The sequence below is a fragment of the Schistocerca nitens genome, chromosome 9 (assembly GCF_023898315.1).
Source record: "Schistocerca nitens isolate TAMUIC-IGC-003100 chromosome 9, iqSchNite1.1, whole genome shotgun sequence".
Lineage (NCBI taxonomy): Eukaryota > Metazoa > Arthropoda > Insecta > Orthoptera > Acrididae > Schistocerca > Schistocerca nitens.
In genome coordinates, this window is record NC_064622.1 from 309,320,030 (window position 1) to 309,337,949 (window position 17,920).

At 40.4% G+C, this 17,920-nt stretch overlaps 1 pseudogene; it reads right to left on the reverse strand.

Annotated features, from left to right (window-relative positions):
• Positions 1-12,403: 12,403 nt before the first annotated feature.
• On the reverse strand, positions 12,404-12,521 carry LOC126204845 (5S ribosomal RNA; annotated as a pseudogene).
• Between the last annotated feature and the right edge of the window lie 5,399 nt (positions 12,522-17,920).

Below are 17,920 nucleotides of genomic sequence, written 5' to 3' on the forward strand. Positions count from 1 at the left end.
GAAGAAGAGGCTGCCATTCCTCCGCACGCATTCATACATCTCATAGAAGACGTCTCTGGCAGATTTAAAGCCATCATAAAGGCGAGGGATGGACACGCCCCCGTATAATTATTTTTTTATTGATTAATTTGCCTGACCAGATTAGGCACTTAATGCCTTCCCCTACAACCCACCAGGAACAAGACATACCAAAAAAAATTATATAACCATCACAATGATAATAATTTTCATTACTTATAACAATTGGCAATAGTAATAATAATAGAGGGCATTAAGAATGATACTGATTTATTTAGCACATTTGTATCTGTATATAGTATTATTCGAAGGGGGGTAAATAAAGAGGAGATAAGACGGAAGGAAAAGTGGTGGGGGAAGGAGAGTTGACGAGAGCGAGCTGCAGTCAAGTGTTTCAAAGAGACAGCTGTTGTGATGGAAGGTGAACCGTTTGCTTTGTTTTGAAGTGTGAAAGGATTCTAATTTCTTTAATATTTTGAGGGAGACTGCTCCAAAGTTAGATTACTGATTAAGAAAATGATTTAGAGAACATGACAGTTCCGTGTAGTGGTGCAGGGAAAATTTCACTTTGTTGAGAACGAGTATATCTGCTGTGCTGTTCAGATAGTAGTGTGAGCTTTGAAGATAAATAAGAAGGAAGTAAACTTCCTCGCAGATTAAGACTGTGTGCTGAACCGGGACTCGAACTCGGGACCTTTCCCTTTCGCGGTCAAGTGCTCTACCAGAAACGAGATGCTGCGGATGTAAAGCTGTGAGGGCGTGTCATGTGTCGTGCTTGGGTAGCTCAGTTTGTAGAGCACTTGCCCATCGAAAACAAAGGTGCCGATTTCCAGTCTCGGTCTGGCACACAGTTTTAATATTCCAGGAAGTTTTATATCAGCACACACTCCGTTGTAGAGTGAAAATTTCATTCTAAGAAGGAATTAAATTATTGAGGCGATAGATCAAACAGCTGGTACGATAATTTCTACACTTATCGAGACGTAGCCATAGTAATTGTTCGTAGGCAGGAGTAATATGGTCGAAATAGCAAACGTCACAGACGCATCGCACACAAGCATTCATTGCTAGTGACAGCTGGCGTCAGTTTTCATATGAAAGTTCTTGTAGAAGAGGATCGGCAGAAGCAAGAATTGGGTGCGTTAATAATTCTACGGGTTCCTTTTTAATCTCGAGAGGAAATATTTCTTTATATTTCTGCAATGAATGAAGTGACGCTGACACCTTCATGCAGACTGGAGTTGTATGGACAGTCCAATCTAAGTAATGGGACAGAATTATCCCAAGTTATTTGCAGAAGTAGAAGAGGTAAATTCTGTACCGTGTAGAACTAAGGGTAGAAGGGATTATCTGAACTGTGGGGGACAAAGATTTAATGCGTTTTGGAAGGGTTAACTCTCAAACCTATGCTGTACGTCCACTCAGATAAAGGAAGTAAATCAGCATTTACGTGGTGGATGGCTGTGCGCAGTTTTGTTGGACTTACACTTAGGTACAGCTGAAGGTCGTCAGCGTGTAAGTGATATTTATCGTGACTTTTTTATTACAATCATTATACGCTGTTGGCGGGATGTAAGTTATGAGTGGAACAATTATACATCTTTTGAAGAAGAACTTGTAGAATATCAACGTTACCAGTGTCGATAGCTTTGCTGGAATCCAAAAAGCACCTGATAGCTGCGTCTCGGTTGTTAATAGTCTTCAGTTCATTAACAAGTTCGTCATAAGTTTAATATGAGCACTCGCAGTGCTGTGATTTTTCCGAAAACCGGACTGGTATTTACACAAAAGATTATTCGATGTAAAGTATAGTAAGTTCCACAAGAAAGTGTACAGCGTTGTCTGCATGAAATAAAATGGTTCAAATGGCTCTGAGCACTATGGGACTTAACTGCTGTGGTCATCAGTCCCCTAGAACTTAGAACTACTTAAACCTAACTAACCTAAGGTCATCACACACATCCATGCCCGAGGCAGTATTCGAACCTGCGACCGTAGCGGTCGCGCGGTGCCAGACTGCAGCGCCTAGAACCGCTCGGCCACTCCGACCGGCTGTATGAAATAAAGACACTATTATAAATACATGTTTGCATGAAAATACATGTTGTTACTAATTGCACAACTATCTAATAGTTAATCCAATCGCTGACATTATCGATTATAGCTTGGCACGTTTGTTGTATGCTTTTCACGAGACTTTCTGCGTACTCTCTAAGTAAAGATCTTCATATCGTCCTGATTTTATAGGACAGCTGCTTCAAAATATATATATTGGCTTTCCTTTAAGCTTCATATTAATATAAGACCAAACATTTTCGATTGGACATTACAGGCTAATCCATCGTGGACACCCCATTGTCTTGTTTCCACGATTTACAGAGACATGTTTCGGATCATTATTCTCTTGAAGCGCCTAGCTTGCCTCGTTCGAACCAAATACCTTCTTAACACACCTCAGAAGGCATTTTTGATAAATATTGCCCATTTTTTCAGCGTTTAAATTGACTGTAAATACCTTTTGCACTCATTTTAAACTGCAGCCGACAAAATAAAAAAAATTCAACTCTCACATTGTTTATCTATATACTGTGCAAAAGCGTACCGAATCGAGATTCGAGACCTCTACCAGAGATGTAGCTGCGGACGTTACATTTAAAATTATGGCGTAAAATTTCTTGTGGAACTGACTGTAATTTGTAAGCTGATCGTTAATTGTATGTTGTAAGGCCTTAGATAATACTGGTTGAATGCAAATTGGCCTGAAGTCAAAGGGTTCTTTGGCAGATTCCTTTCTGGATAATGGTTTTTTATGGGTTCCTGCTTCCAGGCTGTTGGGAAAATGCTGGAATTCCACTAATAGTTGTCCGGATACTTTTGATCAGATACTGTACAAGCTAATAAAGCATGAAACGAGATCCAGGATCAGTTTCAAGATGAAAAAATTACTTTAAAGATAAGTGTGATTTCTCTACAATGCAGGTGCTTAAATCGTCCAACAAACATTCGATTTCCTGGGAAGTAATACCTCTGAGAAATCGGCTGCGATCAGTCGGTGACAAGCGCTGCCTATTGGCAGTGGTCAGCCAGTCACGACCAGGGAGGCGATGGAGTGCGACCGACCGTGTCGGTTGGTGCCGGGTCACGGACGTCTGTACAGAGCCGGACACGGCTGTGGGGGAGGCGCAGGGGTCAGGCGGGAAAACCCACGCGGATGCGTAGCCAGCAGATGCGCCGCCGGGCTGCCGAGGCCTTAACCGCCTCAATGACGACGCACGGTGACCGAACTGACACCCCTGGCAGTGCCCTTCTCTTGGACCTTCTCGGAGTTCTACCTGAGTCTACTGCGACGGATAAGGATATGATTGGCTCGTTAACTTTCCTCCTTGGCCGAGGTCACTGACTCCTGACAGTGCCGTGGGGCTCGATTCGCTTGTATTCGGTGGAGTTCTCGTGCTCGGTGAAGGTTTTGTTCACCCAGATTTGTCCAAAAAGTTGAAGATAGCCTTCTTCTTCTTCTTCATTACATGGAGTGGGCTTACAATCTGTTCCGTCATCACTGAATCATACTGTTCTTCGGTCGTTCTACATCTATTATACTGGTTATTGATTACATGTTTAGCTAATTTGTTTGGAAATTTGGGGAATTTTCCCGGGTTAGATTCCCGGCGGGGTCAGGGATTTTCTCTGCCTCGTGATGACTGGGTGTTCTGTGATGTCCTTAGGTTAGTTAGGTTTAGGTAGTCCTAAGTTCTAGGGGACTGATGACCATAGATGTTAAGTCCCATAGTGCTCAGAGCCATTTGAACCATTTGGGAAATTTGTGCTAAGGCTTATGAGAATACACTGCTGAGACCATCGGTCCCTAAGCCTACACACTACTTAATATAACTTAAACTAACTAACGCTATGGACAACAGACACACCTATGCCCGAGGGGGGACTCGAACGCCGACGTGGGGAGCCGCACGGACCGCGGCAAGGCGCCTACGACCACGCGGCTACCCCGCGCGGCAGCTAATCTGTCTTCCCTCATCCTGCTGATACATTTTAATTATGTTTTTGAATATTGTTGCTCTTCTTTCTTTCCGTACTTGCTGAGAAAAATTGGTGAGATATTCCGCCTTGTGCAAGATGCCTCGCATATATATATATATATATATATATATATATATATATATATATATATATATATATACGAGGCCTGTTCAGAAAGTAAGCTCCGATTGATTGCCAAATTGAAACCACAGTGAACATCAGAAATGTTTTACTTGTAACAATTAGCTACACCTTTCAGCTACTTCTCTACGTAGTCGCCGTTCTGACTTAGACTTTTGTCATAGCGTTGTACCAACTTTTCAATAGCCTCATCATAGAAGGCAGCCGCCAGTGCTTTCCGCCAATTCTCCACGCTGGCCTACACGTCGTTGTCTGTGTCAAAATGTTGTCTTCAAAGACAGCGGTTCATGTGACCAGAGATGAAACTCAGGGGGAGACAATTGCGGACTGTATTGTGGGTAATCTCACATTTCCATTTGAAAACGATGCAGGAGCATCTTCATTGCCCCTGCAGAAAATGCGGCTGAGAATTTTCTTGAAGAAGAAACAGCACGACAGTTATGTAATGTTAGCTGCATAGCTTCAGGCGAAATTTCTCACCAGGCCCTCGTACTTGGCGGCAGACACTATTTTCTAGACATCTTTACGCACTCACTGCGAGCTCAGAAATGAGAAGAGCGACGTGATGCTAACTGGGGTTATACTAGAGACACTACCCAACACATCTGTGCAAAGCTTTATCGGATTTTCATAGTCGTTTCCATTTCGCGACCGATCGGAGCTTACTTTCTGAACGCCCCTCGTATATATGAAAGAGCCATAACCAGGTATCAGTTTTGCATTGGTCTTCATATGTAGTTAAGTGCACATCGCACCCAATAGAGACACTAAATATTGCATGATTTTGCTGTGGAGAAATTTATGTCTAGAATGCTGGTTTATAATAAATATTTATACCGTTCTTTGTTCGTAGCCTTTCATGTGCAAAACAAGACAGACACTTCTCGTTTCGTATTTCTCTTCCATTTTAGATCGAATCTCGCATTATTTATCTTTTTATTTATGATTTTTTGTTCTTCTAGCATTTATTCCCGTTATTTATGACATGTTAAGGCAAATACTATCTTTGTAACGGAAGTGCTGACAGTTTAACACCCATTTTTATTTATTTTATCACAACACATAAGGTTTCTACTGTCATCTAGCGTGATGTTGCGCCTGTTTGCTGTTCACTTGTTTCGTTGCGTGATTATTTGATGGGTGATGTGTGAATTGCAAAATGTTTACTGATATTCAGGAACTTTACTCTGTGTGTGGTGATAGTGATATTTGGTGACAGAAAGATTGTGTGTGTGAGAATGTGTGTGTGAGAATGTGTGTGTGTGTGTGTGTGTGTGTGTGTGTGTGTGTGTGTGAGTATGTGTGTGTGTGTGTGTGTGTGTGTGTGTGTGTGTGTGTGTGTGTGTGTGTGTGTGTTAGAGAGAGAGAGAGAGAGAGAGAGATAGAGTGAGAGAGTGAGAGAGGGGGAGGGGGGGGGGAATGGTCGTTATTTATACAATTCTTATATTGTGGCAAATAGTATTCTTTTCCCCAGAGTGATGTGTATGCATTTAGTACGTTTTCCCCGGGGCTATTGCTTTTTACATTTCATAATTTTCCTCTATTGTTAATATTCGGTATAGGTTATTGCTAGTTTAAGTACTTCGAAATCATTGCATATATTTTTGCTGGATGTTGATTCACTACCCATAGAAGAATGCAGATGTTGAATGGAACCTTTTATTTGTAATGCCCTAGGATGTTCTGTGTATTTGGTCCCAAAATTACATTACGTTTGCCACTTATACTGTTTGATGGCAGTTGCAGGTTAACTGGCAGATGCCAGATTGGCTATATTTGTCAGTGTTAGTGGCTTGTCTGTCTAGTTTGTTCTGCATTGTGTTCTTTGTTCCATATGCTATATTGAGAACCTGTCTTTCTAGTGTTTTGTTGGAAGTCATTATGCGTCCTTTGTTGCTATTGTTTCCATTTTATGTATCATTGATGTTTTTTTCAGTTATACATCATATTTTAAAGCTTTCTTTTATTTTTTTAATATAGATCTTTGAGGGCACATCCTTCAACTTTGTTTGAACGTATCATTTCAGCCAACTGTCTTCTTATTTTGTTTCTTTTGAACAGGTGGGGAGAGGAAGCTCATACGATCACCCTTTGACTCTAACATTGAGAAACCCAATGATTAACATACCGACCCCACGAAGATGCTGGATATGGTCCAGGAAAAAGAAGAAGACTCCATACATCAAATTTGATTTCTCTATTTTCCTGTGATGTATCAACGTCTTTCAGAAAAACGTTTGTAAAACCTACAAAAAAATTACTGCAGTGTAACAAGTAGCCTGCACTTTTGCCAACATCGAAGAGATATTGTGATGTTCCGATGTTTCAAAGGCTTCAGTATCGATATTATGACACTGATGTTTAACCTTCCAACACTGATATTTTGTAAATATCAATGATCGTCGAACATCCCTAGTTAGCCTTTCAAATGCCGTATCTCCCTGGAAGAACGACTCAACCTGTAGTCTGCACTTCAGTATAACATCTGTAAATTATGCCATCTGGTCTAATTGTAGAATATGATCATGCCCCTCTTCAAGCGAAGCCTAATACGGATGCCGAAATTCTCCTCATCTGCACACCACACCACCCAGCCCAAAAGAAACAGCAGCTCCTACATCAACATTATTTTCATTAATGTAGTCCGTATTTATCACCTTCTAATGTCTTTGTTTCAAATTTCTCTGCTTCTTAAATTTTAGCGCCTAAGAGCAGCTGCGAGTACACGTCTTACGTCAACCCAACCATTCCTGGGGGAATGAAAGGCAAGCAAAAAAGAGGCAGTTCGTAACTAATAGTAATTGTGACGAATGGTTAGCGCGAAAAGAAACTTCGTGAGGTTTGAACCAGTTGAAGTGGCTGGAAAACTGAAAACAATTTCTTTAAAAGAAGGTCTGTCCGTCATTGCAACACAGGTTATAAGTACGTGATACAAAGCTAATTAGTATTGTGCTTTGGAACTAGTTCTACTAGAGCAGACGTTGTAATATTGTAATACTTTTTATGAAGTTTGCATGTACTGTCAGGTGTAAATGCCATAGAACCATCTGTTTAATAAGCTATGGGGCTAATTATTCACAAAAGGATGGAAAACTGGTAGAACCCGACCTTTGGGGAAGATCAGTTTCGGTATTGAAGAGATGTAGGAAGGAGCACGCGACACAGTACTTCCCTTATGACTTATCTTAGAAAATAGACTAAAGAAAGGCAAACCGACATTTATCGCTTTTGTAGATTTAGAGAAAGCTTTCTACAGTGTTGACTGGAAAACACTGTTTGGAATTCTGAAGATAGCAGCGATAAAATATAGGGTACAAAGGTTATCTACATCTTGTACAAACACCAGACTGGATTTATGAGATTCAACGGACATATGACAAGCTTTTAACCTGTCCCCGACGTTATTAAATCTGTACATTGCGTAAGTACTAAATAAAATAAAGGAGAAAGCCGCAAAGATAATGAAAGTTAAGAAAGAAGAAATAAAAATTTGAGCTTTGCCGAAAACATCGTAACAGTCTGTCAGAAAAGCAAAGGACTTTGAAGAGTAGTTGAACGGAATGGTAAGCGTCCTGAAAGAGGTTATAAGATAAAATTCAACAAAAGTGAAAAAAAGTGGTAACGGAATGTAGTCGAATTTAATGAGGCGATGCTAAGACAATTAGATGAAGAAATGAAAAACTAAATGTGGTCGATGAGTTTTGCTATTTGGTTAGTACAATTACTGACCGTGGCCGAAGTAGAGAGGACTTAAAAAAACATAATGTCAATAGAATGAAAAGTGTTTCTGAAAAATAGAAATTTGTTAAGATCGAACGTAAATTTAAGATTACGAAGTCTTTTCTGAAGGTATTTATTTGAGGGTAGGCTTGTACGGACGGATGGACGATGAACACTTCAGACAAGAAGAGAATGGAAGTTATTCAGAAATGAAGTTGGTTGCACAGGATAAATTAGCGCGGTGAGCTGCATAAAACCAAGCTATGGACTGAAGACCATGACAACAAGTCCCAAGGGCAAGAGAAATATGGCCAGAGTTGCGTGTTGTCGACCAGGCCTGATACATCTCAGTTCTCACTGTCCTCCCAGAGGTGATGATAAGCCATTCGACCTCGGCAGTGGCGGCTACCCATCGAACAAGGACAAAGTGCTAACCACCAACAGGCAACACACATTCAACCACTATCCATAAACGGTGTTTTCACAATGTGCTTCTCCAGAATTGTTTAGCGACGCTTTGCTTTTAGGATGGGGCTACTACATGTTTTCAGAGCGCTAAATTCCGGTCCAGGATCAAATGGCTCTGAGCACTATGGGACTGAACATCTGTGGTCATCAGTCCCCTAGAAATTAGAACTACGTAAACCTAACTAACCTAAGGACATCACAAACACCCATGCCCGAGGCAGGATTCGAATCTGCTACCGTAGCAGTCGCGCGGTTCCGGACTGCGCGCCTAGAACCGCTAGACCACCGCGGCCGGCTCGGTCCAAGATCGTTTCATAATTGTACGAACGCTTTTCGTGTTGTGCTGATTCTAGTTGTGTTTCGCGCGTAGCACTTCGGAGATGCGGTTGTAAGTATTGTCTGTAGGAAGTGCAATTTACATGGCTGGCTATTGAATATAGTACACCCATAAGTACTAGTATGCATAGAGGGGATGAAGAAAACTATAATTTATAGTACCGTCTTCATCGGAGACGTTAGAGCTCGAGCAAATATTCTGATTGTTCGTGAATGGCCACCAAATAGGAAATAACTCGGCATTTATCTCAAATAACACATGAAAACCACGGGAAATATAAATGTCTGATACGTGGTTCAGAGCACGCTCCACTTGAGTTATAAACCGTAATCCTAGCCACTGCGCTATGTAGCTTGATAGGATGGATAGGGCAACACAGGGAGATGTGATCAACTGCTTAGCTTGAGATACATGGAAATTGGAGAGCGAAGAGGACTTGAGATGTTCTGCTTCCTCGGCTTTCCTGTACACAGACGAAACTATTCGTTCGGCAAAGGACGATCTGGGTTTGCAGAGGGTTGGAATCTACAGAATACCTTGCCAGGAATCTACAGTACCATGGCAGTGTGGCAAAGCCTGCCAGGAATCTACAGAATACCATGGCAGTGTGGCAAAGCCCATGAATGTAAAACTACGTGCACAGCGCATGAAAGATGAGTTGGTCACCACACTCGCCTAACTTAACACAGTAAGCCAGCCATAGCCAAGCATTGTATCTCCACAGGCCATTCCATAGATTACTTTGCCACGGAATTCTTGGTCTCGATGAGATCCTTCTGAGATTCAGCTGTTTTGGTTCCTGGTTATAAACCTGCAGGGTTTCCCAGTAATCCACTATATCTCCCTGCGAATTTCCAGACATTAGACCATATCGAGCTGAATACCATAGACCATAACGTGAATGTAGTTGGTTTTTGGTGGAGAGGAAATTATAGTATGTCTTCATCTGAAGCAAAACTGTCGGTATTAAGTATAAATATGGCATATCCAGTCATCAGAAGACCACTCTGTAGTAGAAGTAGAACGTTATAACACGTGAGAGTTACGAATTTCTTAAGTCCATTGGATTGGAACTTTACAATAACAAGTCCAGTTCAATATGATGAGCCATATCATTAGCCCAGAATATTATTCCCACAAACCGTTTGCCTTAGCAATGTTTAATTGCCGGCCGGGAAGCCGATCGGTTCTAGGCGCTACAGTCTGGAACCGCGCGACCGCTACGGTCGTAGGTTCGAATCCTGGCTCGGGCATGGGTGTATGTGATGTCCTTCGGTTAGTTAGATTTAAGTAGTACTAAGTTCTAGGGGACTGATGACCTCAGAAGTTAAGTCCCATAGTGCTCAGAGCCATTTGAACCATTTGAACCAATGTTTAATAATAATGACAAGGTATGAATTATCATTGAGCATGAAGATAGAATGACACTTCCAAGAAAGAACTTCCTATATTTGGAGGGGGCATTTACACCTAAGAAGCCTTCAGCGACATCGATAACATCATGTTTTTCATATAATGGCTTCGCTTTTCTGTTTTAAGAAATAAGATACAAACTTAATGAAACTGAAATCTACCACACCATAAACGTTAGGTTCACATCGATTCTCAAAACATACGTCTCTGTGTCAACGTCAGATCTGAATACCCTACAAATCACATGGTAGTTAATGGATGGATCAGTAGATAAATCCTTTAGTGAGTGTGTATTTGAAAACTTAATAGGCCTCTTTGAGGACAGCAATCACATTGTTATGAACGCTAAGCAGGAGCTGATTCTAGTACGAAGTACTACAGATAAATTCTTGTACATTCTAGGACATTTGGGAAGTACTGCACCTGTCTCTATCAGACGAAGAGAATCTGAAACTTGTACATGCTCTAAATACAAGAATGCAACTGGCATCTTTTTGTGTATGGGCGTTATTTGAGCCTTCCACAGCCATCTCGCCAGCCAATGACACTTAAGACTTCCTTCCAGCTAGAAACGCCTCTCTTTATTATTTTCGCGCTGCAAACAGACTGGAAAGGCAATTTCAAAAAGAATTCGAGTGTATTTAACAACTGTAAACTAAACAGTGCTAAAGTTTACCGAAACTTCCAGTTTTTATCGTATGATAATTTTCAGCTCAACTGGACCAGAAATGCAGTTGTACTGTTGCATGACGCGTACGCATTATTGTGTCAGTCTTATTATGAGTCTGACGGTGGTTTCAGATGCATGCTTAGCCGACAGCAATTTAAGGAATTATCACTCACAGTGGTAATAGCTCGTTAAAAGCAATACGAGACAGTGAAGGCTGAAACTGTGGACACACGTATTGAATCCAAATCATCTGAAAACTTCCCTACACCCATTGGAGCATATAAATTAATACTGCATGACTGTCTCGTAAACTACTCACTGCTAATAGAAACTGTACGAGTAGTGTAAATGTGGAGGCATTACACAATGTACAGTACATTATACAACGATGCCTCAAAGAGAAAAGTTTGTCACAGACAAACAAAGGTTTTACATCGATTGTGGACAGTTTGCGTTTAAAGATATTGCATTCCTTGGATTCTCTGGCACTGAAGAAGTACTAATGACTTATTCCACAATCGTTGCTACATCCAACTCGTTTAGCTTAGTGTAGTGCGCCAAAATCCAAAGAAAGTTGTTGTTGACACAATGTTACTACGAAAAACCTCGGTATAATGAAGATGTAGCAAATGAAAATACTGTGATGTCGATTCGAACGTAGGAGACGGCATAGTTTATATTAAAAATCATGAGAAGATTTTCTGGTTTCAAGAATTTTATAAATATGTATCTATCCAGGATCTGGGAACAGTGGGATGTTCTGCCTTCAAGTAGTTGAAGAAGAAATACATACATCGTCGGTTTATGAATGCTTCAAAAAATGTACAACTGTTATTCACTTGGTCTAAATTAATTGTTCCTTTTTTTAAAAAAGACTTTGTATTTATTTGTTCATTTCCTACATTTCGCCTCCCTCCTTACAGGCTTCAGGTGAGTATTTAGCCTATACTTTCTGATGCGCTAGTGTAAAGAATACGATGACCGAAACACTATCGGTTCTTTGCAAGCAGACATGACCCATCTGTGTTGGATAAGCAGGGTCTTGCACTGGCTGATAGGCGGCACAACCTTGGTTAGATTACACCAAATTGCCAGGAATATTTTAGCTGTACTACATAAGCAAGCGTAGTAACATGCACATCTATGTGGGATTACAAGTAAAAGAATGCAGTGTAGGATTCCACGTATGTAAATGTGCGAAGGGCAGCTAACTCAAGCTCTCAGAAAAAATACGAAAATAATGACACGTGTTAACGTGTTTTACACGTGGGGTGAAAAGCAAGAAACGTCAGCGCTGTTCTAGATTCTCACAAATGTAGACGTGCGGCTCTCTTGGTACATTTGTACATGCACCCAGATGCGCTCGTCACCTGTATATAAAAACTGAAACTAAACGTCCGAACATGGCTTGGAAGACCCAACGGTACCGACCGGCCGCCGTGTCATCCTCAGACCACAGGCGTCAATGGATGCGGATATGGAGGGGCACGTGTTCAGCACACCGCTCTCCCGGCCGTATGTCAGTTTACGAGATCGGAGCCGGCTACTTCTCAATCGAGTAGCTCCTCAGTCTGCCTCACAAGAGCTGAGTGCACCACGCGTGTCAACAGCGCTTGGCAGACCGGATGGTCACCCATCTAAGTGCTAGCCCAGCCAGACGGCGCTTAACTTCGGTGATCTGACGGGAACCGGTGTTACCACTGCAGCAAAGCCGTTGGCCTGTATATGTTTAATCAGCGCTGAATGGCTCCTCATTTCAGTCTGATCAATCATGAAGCATTCTGCACAAGCTGACAACAAAGGCATTGCTAAGTGCACTCATTTGTCAGGCGCTGACAGCTTGGTTCCAAGCACAACATCACTTTTTTGATGATGAGACAATGGCATTTCTCACGAATGATTTACATGAAGGCGAATGTAAGAATTTTTTTATGTATTCGTGGTATTTGTGGTTCACGTTAGCATTTGATAAATATGTGTTCCTTTGCTATTGCTGGAGGTGAACAAATGGTTCAAATGGCTCTGAGCACTACGGGACTTAACTTCTGAGGTCATCAGTCTCCTAGAATTTAGAACTACTTAAACCTAACTAACCTAAGGACATCACACACATCCGCGCCCGAAGCAGGATTCGAATCTGCGGCCGTAGCGGTCGCGCGGTTCCGGACTGAAGCGTCTAGAACCGGTCGACCACAACGGGAGGTGAACATATCGATTTTGTGATAGCACAACAAGTGCCTATGACGCCCTATTCCACACAGAGATCGTGGGGCATCAGCTCGATTGCCGTTGATCGGATACATCCCATCAACAGTCAGCTAACGCAGCTTTCCACTCAGACCTCATGGGGTTTCGATCATGTTGTGAATCAGTTACCACAATTAAGGACAACAATTTTTTCTAGTCAGAGCTTATGGGGGATGGCACCAGTCATTGAGAGGTAGATACGTGAGTACCAATATTACTACTTTTTCTATCAATAATAATAATAATAATAAGCACAAATAGAACTCGAAGTAACACACATGTTAGATATAGAAGAAAAATTTCAGCTGACATACATAGAATACAAAGACACAAATACCGACATTAGACCATTCTTGCATAGACCGCAAAATAACCCACAAGTCGAAACAACAATAAAAACTATGAACACAATCATACGCAACAAAATAAATGAAAACATAACTATGGAAGAGTTACAACTACTGATTTATATAGCAGCACTCGCTACACTAAATATACACACTAGGCAGAGATCAGAACCAACCAACACACAGAAGAAACCCACAAAACCAGCATGGCAACACAGGCTACAGATCAGAATAGAAAAACTGAGAAAAGACATCGGACAGCTAACTCAATTTATAAGAAATGAAATGTCAGACAAAAAACGAAAAAGGTTAATTAAAATCTCACAACAAAAAGCGATAGAGCAATTAGATGAAAAGAAGCAGAAATTACAAGCATTGGCCAAACGACTTAGAAGATACAAAAAAAGTGAAAATAGAAGGAAACAAAACCAAACATTCAACACAAACCAAAAGAAATTTTACCAGACAATAGATAACACTCACATTATAATAGACAATCCACCAAACATAACAGACATGGAACACTTCTGGAGCAACATATGGTCAAACCCGGTACAACATAACAGGCATGCACGGTGGATACAAGCAGAAACAGATACATACAAGATGATACCACAAATGCCTGAAGTGATAATTTTGCAACATGAAGTCACCCAAGCAATTAATTCTACTCACAATTGGAAAGCCCCTGGAAAAGATAAAATAGCAAATTTCTGGCTAAAGAAGTTCACCTCAACACATTCACATCTAACTAAATTATTTAACAGTTACATTGCAGACCCATACACATTCCCTGATACACTTACACATGGAATAACTTATCTGAAACCTAAAGATCAAGCAGACACAGCAAACCCAGATAAATATCGCCCCATAACATGCCTACCAACAATATACAAAATATTAACTTCAGTCATTACACAGAAATTAATGACACATACAACACAGGACAAAATTATAAATGAAGAACAAAAAGGCTGTTGCAAAGGAGCACAAGGATGTAAAGAGCAACTGATAATAGATGCAGAGGTGACATATCAAGCTAAAACTAAACAAAGGTCACTACACTACGCATACATTGATTACCAAAAAGCTTTTGATAGTGTACCACACTCATGGTTACTACAAATATTGGAAATATACAAAGTAGATCCTAAATCGATATAGTTCCTAAACATAGTAATGAAATATTGGAAAACCACACTTAATATCCAAACAAATTCAAATAATATCACATCACAGCCAATACAGATTAAGCGTGGAATATACCAAGGAGACTCATTAAGTCCTTTCTGGTTCTGCCTTGCTCTGAACCCACTATCAAACATGCTAAATAATACAAATTATGGATACAATATTACTGGACCATACCCACACAAAATCACACATTTGCTATACATGGGTGATCTAAAACTACTGGCAGCAACAAATCAACAACTCAACCAATTACTAAAGATAACAGAAGTATTCAGCAATGATATAAATATGGCTTTTGGAACAGACAAATGTAAGAAAAATAGCATAGTCAAGGGAAAACACACTAAACAGGAAGATTACATATTGGATAACCACAGCGACTGCATAGAAGCGATGGAAAAAACAGATGCCTATAAATATGTAGGATACAGACAAAAAATAGGAATAGATAATACAAAAATTAAAGATGAACTAAAAGAAAAATATAGACAAAGACTAACGAAAATACTGAAAACAGAATTGACAGCTAGAAACAAGACAAAATCTATAAAACTTATGCTATACCAATATTGACCTACTAATTTGGAGTAGTGAAATGGAGAAACACAGACCTAGAAGCACTCAATACACTTACACGATCACAATGCCACAAATATAGAATACATCACATACATTCAGCAACTGAAAGATTCACATTAAGCAGAAAGGAAGGGGATTTATCAACATAAAAAACCTACATTATGAACAGGTAGACAATTTAAGAAAATTCTTTCTAGAACGAGCAGAAACTAGCAAAATACACAAAGCAATCACTCATATAAATACATCGGCTACACCACTGCAATTTCATAACCACTTCTACAACCCTTTAGATCACATAACATCAACAGATATGAAGAAAGTTAATTGGAAAAAGAAAGCACTACATGGCAAGCACCCGTATCATCTAAGACAGCCACACATCGATGAAGACGCATCCAACACATGTCTAAGAAAAGGCAATATATACAGTGAGACAGAAGGATTCATGATTGCAATACAGGACCAAACAATAAACACCAGATATTACAGCAAGCATATTATTAAAGATCCTAATACCACAACAGATAAATGCAGACTTTGCAAACAACAAATAGAAACAGTAGATCACATCACAAGCGGATGTACAATACTAGCAAATACAGAATACCCCAGAAGACATGACAATGTAGCAAAAGTAATACATAAACAGCTTGCCTTACAACATAAACTTATAAAACAACACGTTCCCACATACAAGTATGCACCACAAAATGTACTGGAGAATGATGAATACAAATTATACTGGAACAAAACCATTATAACAGATAAAACAACACCACATAACAAACCTGACATCATACTCACCAATAAAAAGAAGAAATTAACACAACTAATCGAAATATCCATACCCAATACAACAAATATACAAAAGAAAACAGGAGAAAAAATTGAAAAATACATCCAACTGGCTGAGGAAGTCAAGGACATGTGGCATCAGGATGAAGTTGACATTATACCAATTATACTATCAACTACAGGAGTCATACCACCAGTACATCAATGCAATACAGCTACATCCAAACTTATATATACAACTACAGAAATCCATAATTATTGATACATGTTCAATTACTCGAAAGTTTCTAAATGCAATATAACATATACCGTACAGTTAAAAGGAAGTGACGCTTGATCAAGGTCCGTGTCACTTTCCATTTGTAACCAGACTTAACGTCTGAGAAAGTAAAGAAATAATAATAATAATTTATGTGTCTACATACACTGTCTTTCTTTTTCTCCTAGATGCACTTGATGCTGCTATTGCAAGGTAAGTGCAAACTGATCCAAACCGAACAATATTAGAATATACCTCAGCTAATATTATGAATAGTAATGCTGATAATGAGTGGCTGAAAGAACTTATCATTGCTGAACCACAAAATAAGTATCAGAAGTTAATGTTATTGGTTGATGTACACGTCTGTTGCTTGTATGTGTGCATTTTCGCTTCTTATTTCGTTGCAGACGGAGTATTGGAAGCTTCAGGAGTCAGGTTCACAACACTGCCACTGGACCCTTCAGTGATGCAGCCATTAATGCTTGCGTCACCTCGACCTAGCAGTCAACAATTATGTGACCTTGTCCAGGACCATCTGGCTACAACCCCCATCTGATGCTAGTAACATAGTGCCGTCAATGTTCACCTCGTTCAGTGCTATAAGGCCACCACCTCCAGCCTAGCGGTAGCAGGTGGTGCCGTCGACGTCTGCTTCACCTCATCTAGACCTGCCAGGCTACCGCCCACAGCCCAGCAGTAGCAGGACGTCTTTGTCAGTATCACTGCTGTCACAGCATCGTCGGTCTAGCGGTAGGAACTCTGCAGCCTGTCTTGTCCACCAACACCAGGTAAATCGTGTAGCCCCATTTCAGAGATAGCATTTTACAGTCCCCCATTCATAAAATCAATGCTGGATTTCAAGATCCGGCTACCTTCCTTCTTGCACGTCAAGTAGTGTTGGTAAGAGAGCTCCCTGAAACCATCAACACTCAGAGTGTTCCACTATCAGTACCCTCACCCCATTCTGCAGAGACAAGCGTAGTTAAACTTTCGATGAAGAATAGTGTGATATCGCATGACGTGGCTGTTGCAGAGTGGTATGGAACTTCTACCAAGAGCATCATGCTGAAGCGTTTTTCCGATATGATGGGAGGAGACTGCTGGTACGGCACCCCGCTTTGTACTCAACCTTCATGTGTACTTGCACATTTTTTGATCTGATGTGGAGTCCAGTGCATCCCTCTTCCACATGATGTTTCCGCTAAACAGGTCTGTATTAATGTCTTGAATACAATGAAGGGTGATAAATACTGCTTCACATGGTGACTTCTGATTTGTGTTAAAAATTTCTCAAAAATGGAAAAGCTATGAGTATATATAAACAATCAATACCTGTGGGCATTATAACTTTTAAGGCATCTCATTACCCACCACAATTCCAGCCAAAATTCGGGAGGCAGAACTTTAATCATTTGGTTGATGTTTGTGATCTGCTCATAGATGAAAAAAAAGCAAGCCAAAATATGTGAGGCATGAAGTTATTGGATGCCTCTACTTCTCCAAAGTAACCGATCAGCGACCTAAACATATAGATTTATTGCTATTCTCTAAAGGTAAGAAGCAAAACTATATCTGGATCGAAGACAAGTCGCGTCCATTTTCAGTCCAAATGAGTAAAAATGAGGTAAACGGCATTTTTCCCAGAGATGTCTCTTTTACTAAATGTGAGTATTTAGAAATACATCTGA